Source organism: Rhinolophus hipposideros, assembly GCF_964194185.1.
Source record: "Rhinolophus hipposideros genome assembly, chromosome: 18".
In the NCBI taxonomy this organism is placed as follows: domain Eukaryota; kingdom Metazoa; phylum Chordata; class Mammalia; order Chiroptera; family Rhinolophidae; genus Rhinolophus; species Rhinolophus hipposideros.
The window spans coordinates 56,505,715-56,528,204 of NC_138064.1; the positions used below are offsets into that span (position 1 = coordinate 56,505,715).

The following is a 22,490-nucleotide window of genomic DNA, read 5'->3' on the forward strand; positions in this document are numbered from 1 at the left end:
CCCCGAAACAAGCTTATGGGGCAGTCAGCTTTGTTCCAGCAACACCCAACAATCCTTTTCAGGACTTAGTAGAGCAACCCCAAGGAGCGCAGGACTGGACCTCTGTTCCACCTCCCACACAGTATTAACCCCCGAAATGGGAACACAAGCCTTAAACACAGGCTTATATGGCCCCTTACCGCCTGAAACATTTGGATTAATTCTAGGAAGGAGCAGTGTTACCATGAGAGGCCTCCAAATTTACCCAGGAGTTATTGATAATGATTACACTGGGGAAATTAAGATCATGGCTAAAGCTGACAGTAATATTCTCTCTATCCCACGTGGGGAAAGAATTGCCCAGCTAGTCTTGTTGCCTTTGGTCAAGACGGCCCACAAAAGGCAATGGCCCAAAAGAGAAACAGGTAGTTTTGGGTCATCTGATGTCTATTGGGTACAACCAATTACAAGTCAAAAGCCCTCTTTGATATTATGGCTAGATGATAAACCCTTCACTGGTCTAATAGACACAGGGGCTGATGTAACTATTATTAGATCAGAGGATTGGCCCTCCCATTGGCCCACCTCAGAGACATTAACTAATTTGAGAGGAATTGGACAAAGTAGCAATCCTCGACAAAGTTCCAAATATCTCGTTTGGAAAGATAGAGAAGGCAATTCAGGCCTCATAAAGCCCTTTATCATTCCTCAACTGCCCGTCAATCTCTGGGGTAGAGACTTGCTTTCCCAAATGAAAGTTATGATGTGTAGCCCCAATGAAGTTGTTACTGCACAAATGCTAGCACAAGGGGTTTAGCCCTGGTAAGGGGCAGGGTCTGCGAAACTCTTACACCACGCAATAATCCTTCATTCCAAATCCCATAATCGTCCCAAAGCAACCGATGCATACCATCCCCCAAATGACCAAGGTGTGGTACATACAAGTCTCACAAGATAAGATTATCCCATGAGCCTAACAGGAGGAGCGAGATGCTATTGTTCTAATGGGTCCATTACACCTGAGGGTAAAGGACAACAGTTGAGGCATGCGTCAGCAGCTTCTCAGTAAAGGAGGGGCACAGCTACCTCCTAACTTTACATTAGCTCATGGGGGTCCTAGGGGGGTCCCGTCTGGCTTAGGTTGTTTCTCCCATGAGAAATCTTACCTGTCTTTGACTGCAGACCCTGCTTACAAGGACCAAACATGGAGACTTAGAGTAGCATAAACTCAACCCCAATGAGGGACAATCCCACAGGGTCACCTTTCCCTAAGGAAAGATTGGAGGGGACAGACTGCTAGGTTGCTGTGTGACTACAACTTACAATCTGCTTAACACCTCTAATTTGGCCCTTGCACAAGAGTGCTGGCTTTGCATGCAGATGGGGTACCCTGTTCCCATTGCCATACCCAGCCTCCCTGGAAACTATTCCATAAACGACAGTTGCCCACTCTCTACCCCTCTTTTAGTCCAACCAGTCCAGTTCTATAACTCCACTTGCTTTAATTCCCCCACCTCTAATGATTCCTTTACGCTTGATGTAGGGTTCATAGCTTTCACTAACTGCATAAAAACACTCAATATATCTATGTCCTTGTGTGCTCCTAATGGTTCAGTTTTTGTCTGTGGAAATAATAGAGCTTATACGCAGCTACCTCGCAACTGGACAGGATTATGTGTATTAGCCTCCCTTCTACCTGACATAGACATCATCCCTGGGGAAGAGCCAGTCCCGATTCCAGCCATAGATCACATGTTTGGGAGATCCAAACGGGCTGTGCAAATTATCCCCTTGCTTGTGGGCCTGGGAGTTAGTACAGCTGTAGCCTCCGGGACTGCTGGCCTGGGGGTCTCCTTAACCCAGTACACCAAAATATCTAGACAATTTATCTCAGATATCCAGACCTTATCTAGTACCATTCAGGACCTTCAAGACCAGGTAGATTCCTTAGCAGAAGTAACCTTACAAAATAGAAGGGGTTTAGATCTATTAACTGCCGAACAGGGAGGCATCTGTTTAGCATTACAGGAGAAATGCTGTTTCTACGCGAATAAATCCGGGATCGTCAGAGACAAGATCAGACAGCTGCAAGATGACCTAGAGCGAAGAAGAAAAGAATTGTCTGCCAATCCACTATGGACGGGATTGAATGGACTATTGCCATATCTCCTCCCCTTTTTGGGCCCGTTACTATCCCTATTGCTGATTGCCTCGCTTGGGCCTTTTTTATTTAACAAACTTATAGCCTTCATTAAACAACAGATCGAAGCCATCCAGGCCAGACCCATACAGGTCCATTACCACCATTTGGAAATGAGAGACAAGGGTGGCTCATATTTGTCATTAAATGATATATGATAAGACCCCCTTCCCCTGTGAGATGGACTGGACAGTCAACGACGGGTAAGACCAGGAGTCGGGTTCACGGTGATGTCTGGTGACAGGGTCACATAAATGCTAAGAGTCATGGTTGACTCACTGCTCACCCCACATCCTGGCAACCTAAGACAGACGCAGTCCCCGAGGGGCCATCTCTCTATTCCTCAAAACAGAATAAAAAAGGAGGACCTGTCCGGGGCCGGCCTGCCCGGACCCGCCCAGACATGCCCGGACATGTTTGCACCTGGTGGCCCCTGGGCCAAGCTTAAGTTTCCATTCTATTGTTTAAGTTTAAGTTTCGATTTCTCAGCCAGCCCGCCATGACGAAGCACCCTCTGATTGGTCGGTCCCCATATCGGGAGACCAGGCGTTTCTTTGATGTGCCTAAATCTATATATACAAGCTGTTACCTTCAATAAAGAGAGACTTGATCAGACTCCTGTCTTGTCTCATTTCTCGCGTACCCCTGTTCCCCCGATCCCCTATTTCTCCCCCAGGTCTTCCGTTGTCGATCCTGCAGGTCGGGACATTGAACCTCAGCTGATTGAAACTTGAGGGGTCAGATTAGGAGCAGCTGTTTCGTTGGGTTATGACAATAAAAAGGGTATAGCTTCTTGATAATTACTTGTTTTAAAAAAGAAAAAGAGCTAAATTTTGACTTCCCAGGAATAGAATCATCTCCTAGTCCTTTCTATGATATAAAATATAAGGCAAAATACAAGAAAAATCTACCCAGCCTGAAATTTTTTGCCAATTGTAAATGTACTCAGGGGCTTTTTCTACAGTAATAGCCACTGGGCCAATTGCGGTGTCCTGGAAGTGTGTGAGGGGACAGTTGGCAAAAACCCCTGGGAAACTGTGTTGAATCACCCCCCAGAGGTACCAAAAAACATATCTTTCCACCTGCATATCTCACTGCCAAGCTCCTCTTGTTGTCCATAAGATAGAAATGTACCTGGTCTGTAGTGCATGGGCATCTATCTCTGGCCCTCATTCAGTCATGGGCTTTAAGCTGCTCCTGATGTAATGTTTGGTCTTAATACTGTTTACTTGATCTCACTGAACTTCTAATATCGTTTGTACATTAATTCAACAAGCTATTATTAGGCCCTTTCTCTCAATTGTCATCCCAATAAATTTAACAAAAAAAATTCATGATTAAATGTGAGTAAACAGACAGGTGAGATATGAAATACAAAGCTCAAGAAACAGGAGCTATTTGGCCAATACTCATAAGACCTGCTGAGTTAGGGATGAGGTAATGCATCTTGGAGGCTTCAAAGGGTCATTGCAGGACAATAAGAAGAGCAGATGTGTAGTAAGTAGAAGCTTGCCCTGCCCTATAGATAGGTCCTGATAACTTCTTATTATGGGCAAGTCCCCTGATTCAAGTTCTTCTAGGTAGTTAAGGGAGGAGCAGAAGTTCTTCTTGAGCCTATGGCTAAAGTTGCCTTTAGCTCAAAAAACAAACAAACAAAAAATCCACATAGCATAGAGGCATATCATGGGGTGATTCATTCTGAACCCCACAGGTTTCTCCTCTGAAACTTCCCTGGAAATTTCACATTCCAGAAGCTGCATTAATAGACTCTTCTATCATTAAACCAGTCTCAGTATTTAAGAAAAGTTCAGTTCAGTTATAAAATTGTGTCTAATTTCAGGAGGTGATGATGCTGGTGGGCTCCGAAAGTTAAGCCTATGGTGCAAGCAAGCACTCAGGTATTTAATAAGAGGAATCTCTAATGAAACAAAAGAAAAACAATAATTAGTGATTGGAACAGACTATAATCTCAGTTTCTGAGTTCTGAAGGCAGGGAGTCAAAAAGATTTCTAAATGTCTGTCTTTCATCATATTCAGATGGAGTGAAGGCAGGCAGTGACAGTCTGGTTAATGCTCCTGGTCTGCAGTTTGAATGTCTCTGGTGGTATTTCTGCAACAGGCACAAAGATTATCCACAGGTGAGCTGTTTCGATGATTTCTCTGAGGTCAACATCAAGTTGTCCAACTTGCATGGCCTTGGAAAAAGGCAGTTTTAGTTTTCAATGATTCCAAGTTAATGGACAGGAAAATGGAAACGTTAATTTGGAGGGTTGCAGCCAAATATTTAACAAAACTAGAAAAAAATGAGGACCTAGTCCAGTTTACAGGTAGAAAATATAAAAAAAAAAAGACAATGAACAAGAGTAGAATCTAATATCTACAAAGGTATATTATAGTTTCTATTGAAATGTATTTTCTCCCTAAAATTACTTTTTTTTTTTTTTTACCAAAGATAGCTAAATTAGACTAATTTATTTGCAAAATAAGTATAGTTTCAATAAATTTGGCCTGATTATTTGAATAAATCCAGCAGGATTAGTAATTAACCACAGGCTCTTTTAAATCTGCTTCCTAAGAAAACTTTAGATTGGACTTAAAAGGACCTCTTGAGGCCCAAAAAGCCAAGGCAAGGACTTGCCATCAGATGTCACCTGCAATATCTTTAGATCTAGGTGAGTTCCTCTCTTCTTGAGGTCTCCAAAATATCCTGAGGTTCCTGCATCTGCTATGAAGTGGCATTCTTTACTCACCTGGTAAGGCTGCTGGGAACGATGCAAGCAAGGTACCAGGTTGACATTTCAAGGGTTTTTATTGCCTTTCACAAGTCAGTCTTGATTCCTTAAAGCTATCTGGTCATATCTGAGTCTATGAATATCTCTCAAATATGACATTCCAGTCAAAGCCTTGGTTATAAAATCAGTTTCCATTTGTGTCCTCTTATAAGGAGAGCAGATTCTTATTATTCAACTTATGCAAATAACCATAGTGCCATATAAATAAGAACACTCACTGTGAGTTTCGGGATTCTGGAGGGATCAAGTAGGGAGAATAAAATAAATGTTTAAATTCTGTTTACAAAGGCATAATTTACCAAATTGCTCTAAGTCATAGCTAGTTTTAAAGAAAACATAATTAAATAACCAGCAATGTTTCAAACAAAAAGTCATAAAAATTGTAACCATTCCCATCAATTCATTCAGTTTTGTGTAATCAAACCTTTTCTTCTTGAATCCACTTTTTTTGTTAGTTCTCTGCACCTTGCCTGAGACTTGAAGGTGAGAGGGTCAGTGATAATTCCAAGTTCACATGGCTATCCGTCAAGGCTCAAATGGTTTGCTCAGTGAAGTGGGTATCTGGAGATTGTGGAAGATGCGCCCCAAAAGGGAAATAAATTTTTTAACAGTTTCTTTGCCACTGTGAGTGCATCAGCCTTGTGGCAAGGGAAAGCTTCAACTCATCCAGAAACCATACATACAGCAAGAACATATTGATAAACCAAACTATGTGACAGTTGAATGAAGTCCTAAGCTTAAATGGACTATAGTGGATGAAGGAATGAAAAAACAAACCAAAAAATGGAGTTTTGCCTGAAGACGAAAATAGTGTTTTGGGTTTCCCATAGCCCTGACTATTCATTTCATTTACAGCCATTGTTTCCCCATCTTAATTTTTCTGATTCAGGAGCGGACTGTTGCCATGTTACAAGGACATCAGGATGGTCAAAGTCTGGCACAGAGGGGTCATTATTGCAGACAGAGAATGGACTTCATGCACATGTGCCACAGTCTGGTACTCATGTTCAGTCCTTTCAGTGTGAGCCTCAATTCTGTTGACAAACATATTAGGACATCTCAGATTTCAAGGAATTTCACATAATTTCCAGAACACTTATACACAAATACACCATAAAGAAGACTGTTATTTGACAGTGCTTCTCATGTAATTTCAACACACCAGAATAAACCTAAATAGTTTAAAAATTTTCTTTCATAAGAAGAGAAAACTAATCTTTTGAGGTGTTCCAGGGGCCCTTCTGGAATTTCCACATCAAGACTCATCCTTTTCAGCAGAGAGAGAAAGCCAAACTCTAATTTTGCATCACTTTACTTTTGATATTTAAATTTACTTACTTGCTTAAATTTACTCCACTCTTATTCAGCTTGACCATATATAAATTTTTTTTCTCAAGACTCCTTTTTCATAAACTTCTACAACTTTCTATGTCCCTTTTAGTACACACTCTTGTTCTCTCACTCATTCAGAAGTAATCAGGACAAAATTACTTCATTTCCCTTAACAAAATCTTTATCTATATACGTTAGAATTCTTAACCTTTAAAATCTTACTTTCTAGTGAAAAATAAGAAGTAAGCAATTGTGAACTCTCTGTTACTACAGTATTCTATAGATTGATACTTTTATGAACACATTTAGTAATTTCTAGAAATATATATTTCCTCATAGCATAATTTTTTTTAATGTGGCACAAGGCGTTTTTACTAATAGACCCAATTATCTTTAGTTTCTCTATAATAAGAAGCAAAAAGTCAATAAACCTATGTTCAGTAGTTAATGCTTCATTATCTTATTTGGAAATCATCTGGACAGTCAATGATTATCATCATTTAGTTTAGCTAGCAAAACTTTAAAATTTTCAGGTGCCAAATAGATTTAGAAAACTATTTTTTAAAGATATTTATTAAAATATAGCTAATATACAATATTATATTAGTTTCAGGTGTACAGAATAGTTATTCAAAACTTACATACCTAACAAAGTGATAACCATAAATCCAGCAACCATCTGACACTGTACCAAGCTATGAAAATATTACTGTCTATATTCCCCATGCTGTACATTACATCCCCATGGCTTATTTGTTTTATACTTGGAAATTTGAACCTATTATTTCCCTTCACCCTTTTCCCTCCTTTTTAATTTTTCAAGTACAGTAGATATTCAATATTATTTTATATTAATTTCAGGTGTACAGCATAGTGGTTAGATATTTATATAATTTAAGAAGTACAAATTGGTTGTTTAAAAATAGTCATGGGGATGTAGGTTATAGCATAAGAAATATAGCCAATAATATTGTAATAACTATGTATGGTGTCAGATGGGTACTAGATTTATTGGGGTGATAAATGGGAAGGAGATTGGGGAGCTGGGTGAAAAAAATAAAGGCATTAAGAAGTATAAATTAGTAGTTACAAAATAGTCATAGGGACGTAAAGTAAAGCATAATTAATAATATGGTAATAACAATGTGTAGTGCCAGGTGGGCACTGGAATAGTCAGGGGATCACTTCTTAAATTATATAGCAAACCATTTTTAAGTACACATAAAATATAATTATTGCTAAAGACTTAACCTAAAGAAACTTTTTATTCTACTATGGTTATTTAATTTACTTTCTCCTAATAATTAAGTTTAGATTACTTATGAAAATTTCAATATATCAAGTTAATTGTCTTGCTGACAAATTTTGCAACAGAGATAACATAAACTTATCTGACTAATAAACTGAGATATAATTAAAATATTATTTAATGTTGATGATTTGAATAATATGCCTATTTAACTAAACCAAACAATATTAGAGCTGTCTAAGAAAAACAATTCTTTCTTTCCAATTTAGATGTTTTTCCAATTAAAAGGGTCCATCACCTGGTCTTGATGGTAGAATCTATAGCAATGTAAACCTTTTATGGCTTAGCCAAGGAAGCAAGAAAATAGAGAAAGCAAAGTCTTTTGTTGCAGGGCATTAAGGATGGTGTAACTTCAGTCTCCCACCAAAATGTGAGTTGCCTCCAGCCACCAACCTAATTCCTGACACCAGGCAGGTGCTACTGGAATAGGATTTTTCTGGTACTAACAAGCAATAAAGGTTGAGATGACAAAGTCCCGTTCTGGGCTCCCCTGAGAGTTGGCACAACTGGACAAAGAGTGCCAATAAGCATTTTAGAGCCTAAACAAGGCTTGGAACCCCAGTCTATTCGACTGGCCACAGATGTACCCTGTAAGTGCACCTTCCAGATGGTGGAGACCAGAGAAAATGTTTTCACTGGTCATAAGGCTAAGTTCTCTGGACATGGGGTACCTCAGTTTTCGAACAGATTCGTTCCGGAAGACTTCTGAAATGTTCGAAAACAGCCGACAGCTAGGCCTCAGGATCTGGCACTCAGTGGAAGCCGTGTGACATGTTCAACTTCTGAGGCATGTTCAAAAACTGAAGCATTTGCTTCCGGATTTATGGCGTTTGTAAACTGAAATGTTCGTCAACGGAGACATTCGAAAACCGAGGTACTACTGTGTAACAAAATGAAAGGGGAGATACTAGCTAGAGAGAGAAAAAACAGGATTAACAAAACCCATGAGTACTCATACCAAATCACCAAGAGTCACTAGACTGACAAACTAGTTTCACAAATATTTTCTCCTGCCAATCTAAATTTAGAAGAGAGAAAAAGATTCTGACCACTTTTGCTTCCACTGGATCCTGCAGACAGTGATCTGGGGGTATGCTGACATGGCAAGAACGCGTATCATGTGCCAGTCTATGTCAGATGCCCCAGGATCTCCTCATCTGCAGCAGCCTCATGGGGAAGTGTGGGGCTCCAGCCAATGAGTTTATCCTGCTCACAGCACTGATTGTGGTGGAGGAACAAACTTTCCTTTACTCTCAAGGTTCTTTTGGCTGGTCTAATGATCACATAGGCATGAGGCAGATTAGCAATAGAAAATAACCAAATTTAATACATACTTATGTATGGGAACCGCACATACACGAGAGCGTCAGAGACAGAAAGGGGGATTGAGGAATATAAGACCTGCTGAACTAGGGATGAGGTTAATGCACCTTGGGGGCTTCAAAGAGTCATTGCAGGATGATAAGAAGAACAGATGTTTAGTGAGTAGAAGCTTGCCCTGCCCTATAGATAGGTCCAAGAGGTTATCTCTGATAATCTCTCATTATAGGTAAGGCCCCTGATTCAAGTTCTTCTAGGTTGTTAAGGGGTGAGGGGGGCAGAAGTTTCTCTTGAGCCTATGGCTAAAGTTGCCATCAGCTCGAAATAACCCATATAATACAAAGGCACATTTTTGAGTGACTCATTCTGAACCCCCACCACCTAGAATTAGAATTAAAGTTTAATTTTTGAGGTGATGGCATCATCTACCAAGGTGCCCAGTTTCTTGCTTAGTCAAAGTTTATTTATTTGTGCAATCCCATTCCATGAGCAACCCAGACACAGGTCTACTGGTCTTGTGTGCCGGTTGAGCAAAAGACTGGGGCAGACATCAGATAGGGTCTCTTCAGTAAGCTGGGACTGTGGACAGGAGACCAGCAGGTCATTGGTCCTAGTTGCCATGTGTTTGGGTTGGAGTTCCTGAGGCTCTGATTAAAAAAAAAAGGACCCCAGTTTCCTTTGCTATTTTCTCTTCAAAGTGGAATGAAAGTTCAAGTGACCTGGTGGGTAAAGAATTAACACTTGAGATTGGGCATCAGGCAGTCTGGCCCCAGATGCCAGATGTTTAGGGAAATCCTGAGATATGCCAGCAGCCTGGAGCCTGGAGACATGGATGCCCCAAACCTAATGGAAACGGAATTGGATACAGCCCTTCCCCTGGCGGACCTGGAGACCTGGGGCCTTGGGTTCCAGGTCACTTCCAGGCTACCTGGCTGAGCTCTGCTCCACAGAGACACAAAATTTTGAGAGATTTTTGTCTTATCAGATATCGATACCACTGATTCTGTTATGGGAGTCCCAGTTCTTCTTGCCCACACAGTGAAGCATCAAAGGTCAGCAAGCTGATTAGTATGCAAGAAGGATTTATTACTGATATATTTTCAGGGAAGAGAAAGGGCCTAGCTGAGGTGGGGGAGAGGTAGGAGTGGGAAAGGGAGAGAGAGAGAGAGAGAGAGAGAGAGAGAGAAAAGGGGGAGAAAAGGGGAGAGAGTGAGCGTAGGAGAGCTCAAGGGCCAGAGAGAGCTGGCGCTAAAAGAAGGGCGAGAGAGCCCTTGTCCTGAGGACTTACAGTTTGCTGGGTGGGGTGAGGGATTTACATATTGATTTGGTGGGAAAATTAGTGCATGCTCTTCCACAGGAGGGCGTGACCTCCTAAGATGGGTAGAGGTCTGTTGACTCAGATTCTTATCTTCTCTAGACCACCTTTTGTCATCAGTTGTTGTAAAAACAGATACCTGGCTGAAGGCAGTTAATCAAAGCTAGTTATGAGTTTTTTCTGTAGGCACTGTGGACCCCCTCCCATCCCTATGCCTCCATTTTCTAACTTCTACCTAACAATTCCTTAACTGATTTTTATGGTTTCTAAATCTTAAAGAATAATACAATAATTAATCAATCTAAATTCTAATCTTCATAACTTTAAAGTAGGAGACTTTTAAAATGTAAATATATTACATCGTAGGAAAGTAAAAATTCAAACAATGTAGAGAAGTAACTGATACAAAGATTTAAATCAGAGTAGTTGACCTAAAAGAGATGGATATTTATATTCTTATAAGGCTGAAATAGTTGATTAATTAAATGGATAAACTTTTGTTTAGCACCTCTTAACCAGCCACTGTGCTACATATAAGCAACCATACTCATATATATGATGAAGCTGAGTAACCATACTCCATGCTCAGGAGGAGCTACTTATACATGGCTGATAGAGTTATCTTTTCTTTTTGTTTACCTGATTTAATGAGAATGCTTATTCACAAAATGTGTTAATTAAAGATTGTTCAAAAGAAATTTAATATGGATGTTGTAAAAAAGAATGTTCCATGCTCAAATAAAAGTGGTAGAAAACACTAGGTTTGAGAGTTAAACTCAGTCTTTGGCTTTCTCAAAGCCATTAATATGCTAAGTAGGATTTAAAAGGTGAATCTCCAAGGGGATATGGTCTGTTTTGTAAACTCATTTGCCCTCAGGACACATATATTAAAAGCTATGTTATATTTTCCTTTTGATATAGGATTCTCCAGAGATCTTGGTCTCATGTACCTGAAGAATGAGAATGCAGACTCAGAAGGAAAGGTAGAGGAGCAAAGATTTTTGTTAAAGTGAAAGTACAGCTCTCTTACGAGAGGGGTACCCAAAACTGGGATGCCCACTGGCTAAGGCAAAAGGCTCTTATTTTTATACTTTTTCTTGTATGGTTGGGGAAGGGAGCTGGCACCTTCTAATGGATTCTGTCAGATTTGCTCTGTTTGTCCAGGCTGAAGTGATTTATGAAATAACCCATTAATCCCCAGAGCACAATTACATTGTTGCCCTGGAGCGAATGAGTCATTTCAGAACCTGGAGTTCTAAGATATGGCTGCGTTTGTTTATTCTACCAGGGATGTCCCTGTCTACCTATAAACATGCTAGCTAACCTGTCTCACTTTTTCTACATAATAAATCATGACCATCTTTCTGTGTTGTTAAATACTCACCTACATCTGTTTTTTAGTCAAATATATGAAAGTATAATTTATTTGACTTTTTTATACTTTTAACAGTTTTTGTTTTTATGTTTTCAGGGACAGATTCAGTTTTGTGAGGTCCAGATTTTTTCCAATTTTGTGTCATTGTTAAAAAAAAGTTTACAAAAATATGATGTTAGCATTTCTGCATGTTTTCTACTGTTGTATCTTCAATTTAGATGTCTTTAATGAACACAAAAATGACGGTCTTCCTCTTAATATCTTTACCCTACTTGATATTAAAATGGATAATTCCACCGTTTTCATCAGGGCTGACCCAAGGTTCTTGCCCCTGAGATCCCAAGATTCCTTGGTCTCCTCTTGAGGGCTTAGTTGCTTTTGCCTCAAAAGGCCCCTGTCACGTCGGGTTTCTGGTCCTGCTCCCCGCACAAGAATGCAGGGTATGGTGATGTCAAAAAGGAACACCTCTGTGTTACATCTATAAATCCCATTGTGTGTTCACCACCCAGAATTGTACACCTGAAATTATGTAATTTCATTAACAATTGTCAGCCCAATAAATTAAAAAAAAAAGATAGAACCCTTTAATAGTATAGGGCAAATATATAATGTATGTGACAAAAAAAGGAACACCAACGGAGCCACAGATAGGGGAGTCATATCCTCACTGGCAGCTGGTCGAGACACAGAAGCAAACATCCACCAGCACCCCAACAAGGGGTCTTCCTGTACCCTAGTCTTGCTGGCGGCCAGGCCAGACACAGGAAGTAGGGTCCACATGATCCACAATCCGCCGTCTGCTTCTCTGCCAACCCACCAACCAACACCTTGCTAACTGCAATCTGCGCTTGCTAGCTCAGCCATGGTAGTTATATTAGTGGCTAATGGCTAACCGGTAACAGCTGATGGCCAACTAGTCACAGCTGATGGCCATCTACTACCCGAGTCAGAACCTTTTCACATGAGGCCGAGAGCCTGGAAACTGCTCTCTGGGACTCTGTCCCCACAGCCCCTCTCTGCCAAGTAAATCCTTTCCAAACTGCCAAGCCAAGTTGCTATCCACCTCCTATCAGGGGATTTCAAGAAGACTTCACTGTGTGATTTGGCTAGCTTTCAACACCGCAAATCACATTGTGGGGACAGAGCCAGGAGAGCAGTTTCCAGGCTCTAGGCCTCAAGTGGAAAGGTGCTGGTAGTAAATGGCCATCAACTGTGATTGCATGGCCATCAGCTGTGACTAGTCGGCCGTCAGCTGTAACCAGTGAGCCATTGGCCACTAATATAACTACTGTGGCTATGCTAGCAGAAAATGGGGGCTAGCAAGAAGATGGTGGATGATCTAGCAAGAGCTAATTGCAGAGAGGCATATGCAGCCAGCGAGAATATAATGGTATGACTTCCCTATCTATGGCTCCATGGGTGTTCCTGTTTGGCCTCATCATGTCCTGCATTCTTATGTGGGGAGTGGGACGAGAGACCCCACACAACACCCTGCATGACAAATGGCACAGCGAGCAGGGTCCCCTGCATGACACACCTGCACCCTGGTGGGATGTTCTACCTGGAAAAGGGACAGGATTTATTGCAAGGGGCATGGTGCATGCTTCTCCTGAAATGAATGAAGGCTTTGAGAAAGTTTATCTTTTCACGTGGCCTATCACCTTTTGAAGTCTGATGAATGCATCCACAGTCAGAGGATTTACTTAGGCATTTTCAAATAATTTGGGTTTTCCTAGCCCCCTGTGAACACTGAGATGAACTTTAAAGCTCTCTTTTTCATTATGTGCCTCAGAGCAGGTGTACTCCAGGAAGACAGACTGGCAGTGCTTCCTCTAAGACCACACTGTCTTGATCCACCATTTGAAACTATCCCCAAGGCTATTGTGTTCAATCTTTACTTAAAGATCATTTCTATGAGGCATCCGATTTCCGCTACTCTCTTGGGCTACAATTTAAGACAGGCTTCACAGTATTTACTGTTTATAGTTTTGAGCTGACAGCTATTTAAGGGCAAGAGATTTCAGCTGCCACCTCTTCACAGCTTTTGCCACCAACATATTTGCCAGACAGAACTAGTTGGAACTTTGTGAAACCAAGGAAACAGGTTTAACATGGCACAGGAGAAACAGTTTAGAATTTGGAGTTATTTTCCTGATGATTTATTCTGTGTCCTCTGTCACATTGAAATATGGGGCGGGGGCTGGTGTCGTTATCAGTGGTATCTGTATGGTCTACAGTAATAATCATTTATTCATCTTGCCTGTGGGGTGGTGGCTATGAGGGGTTCACTCACATTCTTGGCTGGGGTGAATGGGTAACTAGCTTCTTTTCCCCAGACCTCTCGGCTTTCAGCACTCTAGCCTGGGTGTATTATCAGAATGAAGGCAAAGTACAGCAAAAACTGTTATGGCCCCTTGAGGCCTAGGCTCAGAACTGCCACACCCTCCAGTTCAAAGAACTCTATTGGCCACAGGAAGTCTCAAGTTCAACCCATTTTTAAGGCATTGGGAAATAAACTCTGAAAAGAACTATAAAGTCACAAAACAAAATGGATTGATACAGGGAGGACTGAAGTATTGGTATTATTAGTACAATCTACCACAGTTGTATGTGTGCCTGTCCCCTCTTCCTTGGAGTTCTCTAATTGTGTCCTATTCTTCATTCTGTCTGCCAGTTCATACCGTGTTTCCCCGAAAATAAGACCTAGCTAGACAGTCAGGTCTAATGCGTCTTTTGGAGCAACAATTAATGTAAGACCCGGTCTTATTTCACTATAAGACCCGATCTCATATAATATAATATAATATAATACCCGGTATAATATAATATATAATAATCTAATATAATATAATACTGGGTATAATATAATATAATATAATATAATTAATTATATTATAATGAATTAATATACTAATATACTAATATAATTATAATTAATATACCAGGTCTTCTATTAATTTTTGCTCCAAAAGACACATTACAGCTGATTGTCCAGCTTGGTCTTATTTCTGGAGAAACACACCGTAGGACGGCACTTGCATGTGGTCGGTGCTATGTATACTTGTATTGGTTTGAGCACAGCTGTACCAAAAATAGGGTTTGATACTACAATAACACTTCTCTTTTGGTAACAAACCATTAGTATTACACATGCTTCATTGTCCTACACCCACACCTACTTCTGATATTTCCTCTAACTGTTTCCCTATGGTGTGTCTAGGTCTGCATTCCTTTATCTACTTGGTATCCAATAGGGCTTTTCATATATTTCCTCATATCAAGAAAATATTTAACCACTTTCTTTTTGACTATTTCTTCTCCACCATTCTCTATTCTCTCCTTCTGGAATGCTTATTAGGTATATGTCAGACTTTTCTCATTGTATCTTTTATGTTCCTTAACTTGTCTTCTGTATTTATCATCTCATCATCTTTTTTCCTCTTCTTTTATGTCTCAAGCTATGTCTAGTTTGATCATTATTATTTGTTATTTCTCTCTTCAGTTATGTCTAATACTTTATTTAACAAAGTACTTCACAATGCTGGCTGTATCTTAGAATTACTTGGCAGATTTAAAAAACATGTCAACATCTGGTCCTGCCCCAGAGTTTCTGCTTTAATTGGTGTAAGTCATGGAATGGACACCAATATTTTTTAAAGCTTGAAGGTGATTATAATGTGTAACCACAGTTAAGAAACATAGATGAAAACATTCTTTGAATTTTTTTATTAGTGTGCATATCTTTCATGTTCAGCATTTCTACATTTTTTTAAATCCACTGGATCTTATTTCATAGCCCCTGTTTTTGTTTTATGGATACCATTCCTTCCTTTGAGTATTTTAAACATTCATAATTTGAGTCTTTATTAAGTTGTCCCATTACCTGTAAATCCTAAAATGTAAATCCCCCCATTGGTGGCATCAGGTGACTATTTGTCATGGTAGTGAACTTCCTCAACAGCTTTGTGATTTTTGACTGTGAGCTCATCTTCATCTTGTGCCTTGGGATATAAGGATCTCCTAATGGGCTTGGTCCTATGGATTCCATGGGATCCAAGTCAATTTTTATGAAAGTGTATTTTCTCAGGGTTTATACTGCATATACAAGTCAAATTCAGGGTCTGCATCTAGTCACACATCACTTTGTGTTCTGAACTCACACAAGTTACACATTTCATATTCATTACAGGGGCAGGAGGCTAATTTCCAGTCTAGAGGATAAGAAAATATGGGCTTTTGTTTATGAACTTACAATTTATTCCTGGATTCCAGTTCATGTGGGGAGCCCAGTTCTATATACTTGGCTGGTATTCATGATGGGCATCCCTAGGCCCAATTCCTGGGCATACGAGGGCTGACAATTAGGTTTGCGAACTCGACCTAGAAAAAGTGTTACATACCTCATTATTGAATATCACTATGGTCACTTTCAAAGCACTCCCCTTGAGAAGCTATGCACTGATGCCAGCTCCTAGTCCACCCTTCAAAGCAATTTTGGAACTCTTTTTCTGAAATGGCCATCAAAACTGTCATCATATTATGCTTAATGTTCTGAATATCATCCAAATGTCTTCCTTTCAATACTTCCTTTATCTTTGGGTAAAGAAAGAAGTCATTGGGGGCCAGATCAGGTGAATAGGGAGGATGTTCCAATACAGTTATTTGTTTACTGGCTAAAAAACTCCTTCACAGACAGTGCTGTGTGAGCTGGTGCATTGTAGTGATGCAAGGGCCATGAATTTCTGGTGAAAAGTTCAGGTCATTTCCATCTAACTTTTTCACACACACAGTTATCCAATAACTGTTTGTCCAGCTGGTACAAATTCATAATGAGTAATCCCTCTCATATCAAAAAGGTTAGCAACATCATTTTGACTCTTGATTTGAACTGACGGAACTTTTTTGGTCGTGGAGAATTGGCTGACTTCCATTGTGCACTTTAATGCTTTGTTTCAGGGTCAGATTGGTACACCCATGTTTCATCACCAGTGATAACATGGCCCAAAACATCGTGTTGCCTCTTTAAATGGTCTTGGCAAATTTTGACTCTCCTTTGCTTTTGTTCATCAGTGAGCTCTTTCGGGACAATTTTTGCACACACCTTTCTCATGCCAAGATTTTCAGTTAAGATTTTCGTAACTGTTTCTCTATCAATGTTTACTTGGTCTGTTATGCTTCTCACAGTCAGCTGATGATTTTCACGCACAATTCAACGAATTTTTGCAATGTTTTCATCAGTTCTGCTCGTTTGTGATCACACTTACTTCTCTTCATCAGTGACACATTCTCTCCCCTTAGAAAAACCATTAATCCATTTGTACACTGCCATGTTCTTCATGGCATTAATCCCAAAAACTTGGATATAAATATATCCCTTATTTCACTTCCATTCTTGCCGAGTTTAACAAGAAATGTAATGTTTGTTCATTGCTCTAATTCAAAATCAGACTGTCTCGCAATGGCACACAAAACCATTCAATAACAATAATGAACACCACTCAGCAAGACACCGCCACATGTTAACAGGAACACAGCTGTGAGACACTGATATACCAAGGTTATGAAACCTTACTGAGCTCTTTGTACAGTCTTGCCAATGTAAGCTCATGGTGGCAAGTTTGCAAACTTAATAAGCAGACCTCATAGATCTGGCCACATTATCTTCAGCTTCTGTGGACAATTATGGATTTTCTCTCATTTCTTTCACGTAGAGGTTTCTTTTTCTTGCTCATAAGCTAACATATATTTTCTTAATAAAACTTTTATTTTATTATAGTTTTAAATTTAGGGAAGATTGCAAAGATCGTGCAGAGTACCTATATACCCTATCCCCTGTATCCCTATTGTTAACATCTTTTTATTAGCATGATGCATTTTTTTTACAACTACTCAACTAATATTAATGTATTGTTAAATAACTATAATTCATATTTTATTTATATTTCCTTAGTTTTTTCCCATGTCCCTTTTTTTGTTCCATTCACAATACCACATTACATTTAGCCATCAAGTCTCCTTAGACTCCTCTTGGCTGTGACAGTTTCTTAGACATTTCTTGTTTTTGATGACCTTGACTGTTTTGAGGTATACTGGGCAGATATTTTTATAGAATGTCCTTCAGTTGGGATTTGTCTGATGTTTTTCTCATAACTAGATGGGGCTATTGGTGTTTGGAAGGAAGACTACAGAGATAGAGGTGGCATTCCCGTCACGTCATATCAAGGACATAATATCAATATGAAATATCAATATTGATGTTGACCTTGATCTCCTGGTGGAGGTGATATCTGTCAGGTTTACCCACTGTAAAGATACTCCCTCACCCCATTTGGGAAGGAAGTTATTATGTGCAGTAGATACTTAAGAAGTGTGGAGTTGTGTTCCATCTCCTTGAGGGAGGAATATCTCTATAAATTATTTGGAATTCTGAACAGAAAACTTGGTCTATTTATCCTTATTTATTTATTTATTTATTCAATGCCTCATTTATTTATGTTGGTATGACCTCATAGAATATTTTCTACTTTGGTTTATAAGCCAATACTACATTACTTTCTTGCAGTAAGTGCTATAGCTTTAACTACTGGGAGATTGGTTCCTGGTTTTATTGACATACACCAATCATTGTGGGTTTATTTTCTTTTTGGAGAATTTACTCTCTGGTACCACAAGATGCCCCAAACTCATCGTATATATTCTATCTTAGTCCTAGAATCAGCCTTTCCCCAAAGATCCCTGGTTTCTTTTATTGGTGAATGGTGTTACAAAGCAAGATCTGGGATGCTTCGTCTGCTGGTTGTTACTGGGGTTTGTTGCTTCTAAGCTCTCCCTGCTAACAGAGCAAGGAAATGTATGTATAGCTATTAATCCATATATATACATATATCTCCATAAATAAGTCTATATGTATCCATCTCTCTCTCTAGTAAAGTAAACATAAGTTTATACTGAATGACTCCAATTCTAATCTGTTGCTACATGGTTGATTTTCACCCCTTCTTGCATGTCTGTACCTCCTGCCTGACTCCTACTATCTACCATCCATTAACTTAATTGCAGTTTCAGTATACACATATAGTGGTTTCAGAATTGTTAACCTGTATCTCCATGAAATAATTTCATCAACTTGAGGCCAGCACATATGTACAGTTCCTTTTGCCTTTAGCTCTACAGCCTTCATTCATTTCCAAAGTTATTTAGGTCAGCACCTGTCCCCCATCCCCTTCAATGAAGTTATTTCATACATTTGTGATAGAGTTAAATCATTTTATCACAATCTGAATTCATTCCTTGGATCACAGACCTTCTAAATGATTTCTTTTAATTACATACATGGAGATTCACTCTGTACTGTAAAGTACTTTAGGTTTTGACAAATTCATAGAACCAGTTATCCACCATTCTGTCATACAGAATAGTTTTCTATTATAAAAAATTCCTTATGTTTCACTTTTCAATCTTCTTTTCTACCCAAGCTTCCACTACTAATCTGTTTTCTGTGTCTATAGCTTTCTAGAATGTCATATAAATAGAATCATTCAGTATGTAGCCTTCTCAGAGTGGCCTCTTTCATTTAGTAATATGCATTTAAGATTTATTCATACTTTTCTGTAGCTTAATACACAAATGAAAATATTTTTATTGATGAATAGTATTCCATTGTACAGATGCCCCACCTATTTACTTTCCATTCAGTTTTTGGAGATTTTAAATAAAGATGTATAAACATTTGTGTGCAGATTTTTGTCTGTATGTATCAAATGTTTGTCTGTATAGATATATATTTTATTTAATAGCATTTGTATGTGAATTTGTGAAACTTTATCCTACGTTCAAATTAGCATTTTGATGCAGAAGCCCCTGAGAATTAGTCCAACATTCAGATCTTGAAATCTTAAAAGAGTTCCATAGTCCATAATTAATTGAACCTATAGTGACAGAGAGTAAAGTGTTTATATTTAGAGAGCTAAACTCAGGTTGATGTTGCTAAATTGCCACCCATTTAAGTACATTTATGTTGAGCAAACAGACCTGTATGCAGACAAGGCAGCTCTGTAGTGAGAGAATCATAGACATACAAAGAGGAAGCAGGAGAGAAAGGAGTAGAGAAGGTATCTCAGTCTCAGTTTCTGAGTAGCTTTCCAATTTTCAGTTAATTTCTGGTGGTGTCCTGCTATCCTTTCTGTTTAGATTGTATGAGATTCCTTTTCATTTGTTCAGTAATCTTTCTTTTTACTTGAACTAGCTTATGCTTTATGCAGCCAAAGAAAACTGAATCAAAACCTTGAGAAGAATAATTCTATGGACTCTGTTTTTGATGAGAGAGAGAGAGAGAGAGGAGAGAGAGAGAGAGAGAGAGAGAGAGAGAGAGAGAGAGAGAGAGAGAGAGAGAGAGAGAGAGAGAGATTACTGGATCCCCCAGTCCCCAAATCTTTACCAGTTGCTGCTTCTGGTTACAGCTACTTCAGTAGGTCTCCGAGACAAGCTCAAGAGATTCCTCCAGGGATTCCAGGAACATTCCCAATAAAAATGAGAGCATTGGCCTTGAATGCCTCAACAGCATTATTCCCTTGTTATCTAGGTCAGGCTACTTTTTTACCTCAAGAAGCTGATTCATACACCTGCTCTACTCTCCATCCTCTGACCACAAATTCCTTCTGTTAGAACTTGTAAGAACAGGGAACTCTTTCACCTAACACATAACTACATATTAGCTACAGGAATAAATAGCAAAAACCAACAAAAGGAACCAAGAAGAAGTTTTTTAAAAACTTTTTTGAGGCTCCTATAGTAATCTCTAACCCCTGAACATGGAGTCTTTTTCTATTTTATGTTATGTTATTTTATGTTATCATTTTATTCTTTCATAACTAACATAACTAACATAAAGTGCACTAATTTTAAGTGTATAGCTTGGTGAATTTTTACATATGTAAACACTAATGTTACAACCACCCAGATGAAGATTTAGGAAATCATCATCACTCCAGAAAGTTCCCCGAACTTCATGTAAATGGAATCCCATAGTATATAAGCTTTTGATATTTTATCTATATTGTTGCAAATATCAGTAGCTTGTTATAATTTTGTTGGCTGTGTAATATTCCACTATATGAACTACCACAATTTATTCATCCATTCTTCTGTAATTATACATTTGACTATTATGAATAAAGTAATTCTGAGTATTAATGAATTTCTTGTGTGTGTGTGTGTGTGTGTGTGCATATGCAGTATGTAATTTCTCTTGTATATATACTTAAGGGTTGGTACTTAAGGTAAGTGTATGTTTAACATTATTGCCAAATAATTTTCCAAAATGGTTAAACCAATTTATACTCTACCATCAATGAGAGTTCCAATTGCTTCACATCTTTGTCAATATTAGTACTGTAAGTCTTTTTCATTTTAACATTCTAGTAGTTGTGTTGTTGTATTATTTCTCTTTTGTCCTTGATCCATATCATGACTCTTCATCCTCAGACTTTTTTTTTTTTTTGCCAAGTGAGTTGGTTTGGAAAATGGTATTCTTCTCCTATAATAATTTTTTGGATTAATAGTGGATTCCTGGAGTAGACATTGGAAAGAGAGATATAATTGATGATGTCTTTCACTAGTTGAAAAGGAAAGACTTTGGAATACATGCAGAATATTTCTTGTCCTGAGATTTAAAAAGTGTGTTGCTAACACATTTTGAGGAGCCACCATATGATTTGTTCTTTTCTCCTCTAATATGTGAAAGTACGTAATCAGCTCTAAAGCCACAAAATCTGCTTGAATTAGTTAATAGACATCTCAGGGATATATTCTATATTGTAGGAATTGAATCATTAAAAATTCAGTGAAGAATGACCCCTGCCATTTTCAGGATACTTATTGAAAAATGTAATATAATGTAGTCACCTATTACCTCTTGATGCTGCATGTTAGTTAACTCTTTGTATTGTTAGATCAGAGAAAAATTTCCCTGTTGAACACAATACTCCCAGACTGAAGCTGGACCATTATATTCAAAAGCAATTGGAAAGCATCAAACAAAACTAATGAACTTAATAAAGTTTTAAATATTATATATATATATATATATAGCCAAAAAATCTATATACATTTTAAGAAAGGAAAACGCTATTCAAATTTTAATGCTCAATATAACAGATTTGACAATTACATTTGAGAACAGTTGCAACGATGTTGCTAAACTTTTTTGGTATTAGAGGGATTATTCATTATGAATTTGTACTAACTGGACAAACAGTTAACCAAATTTTCTATTTGGAAGTGCTGAAAAGGCTGCATGAAAAAGTTAGATGATTGAACTTTTCTCCAACAAGTTGTGGCTCTTGCATCACGACCAGCTCACATAGCACTGTCTGTGAGGGAGTTTTTAGCCAGTAAACAAATAACTGTTTTGGAACACCCTCCCTACTCACCTGATTTGGCCACCAATGACTTCTTTCTTTACCCCAAAATAAAAGAAATATTGAAAGAAAGATATTTTGATGACATTCAGGACATCAAGGGTAATACAATGAAAGCTCTGATGGCCATTCCAGAAAAACAGTTCCAAAATTGCTTTGAAGGATGGACTAGGCGCTGGTGTTGGTGCACAGCTTCCCAAGGGGAGTACTTCAATGGTGACCACAGTGATATTCAGTAATGTGGTATATAGCACTTTTTCTAGGATGTGTTCTCGAACTTAACTGTCAGACCACGTATACCAATAACAATAGATGAATACAAGTTATGTTTGACTTTTGCAATTACAAGAGGTGCTCAAAGTGGTTACCATCAGCATCCAGTCATTGCTGATATGGCAAAATACTGCTTGAGCAACGTTGACGATAGTGTCCACTTGTATACATTTTTTT

At 38.7% G+C, this 22,490-nt stretch overlaps 1 pseudogene across 1 annotated transcript in view; it reads left to right on the forward strand.

Moving 5' to 3' along the window:
- Positions 1-22,490, forward strand: part of LOC308510451 (E3 ubiquitin-protein ligase CHFR-like) — a 140,724-nt pseudogene that overhangs the window by 1,030 nt on the left and 117,204 nt on the right. The window lies entirely within an intron of this gene.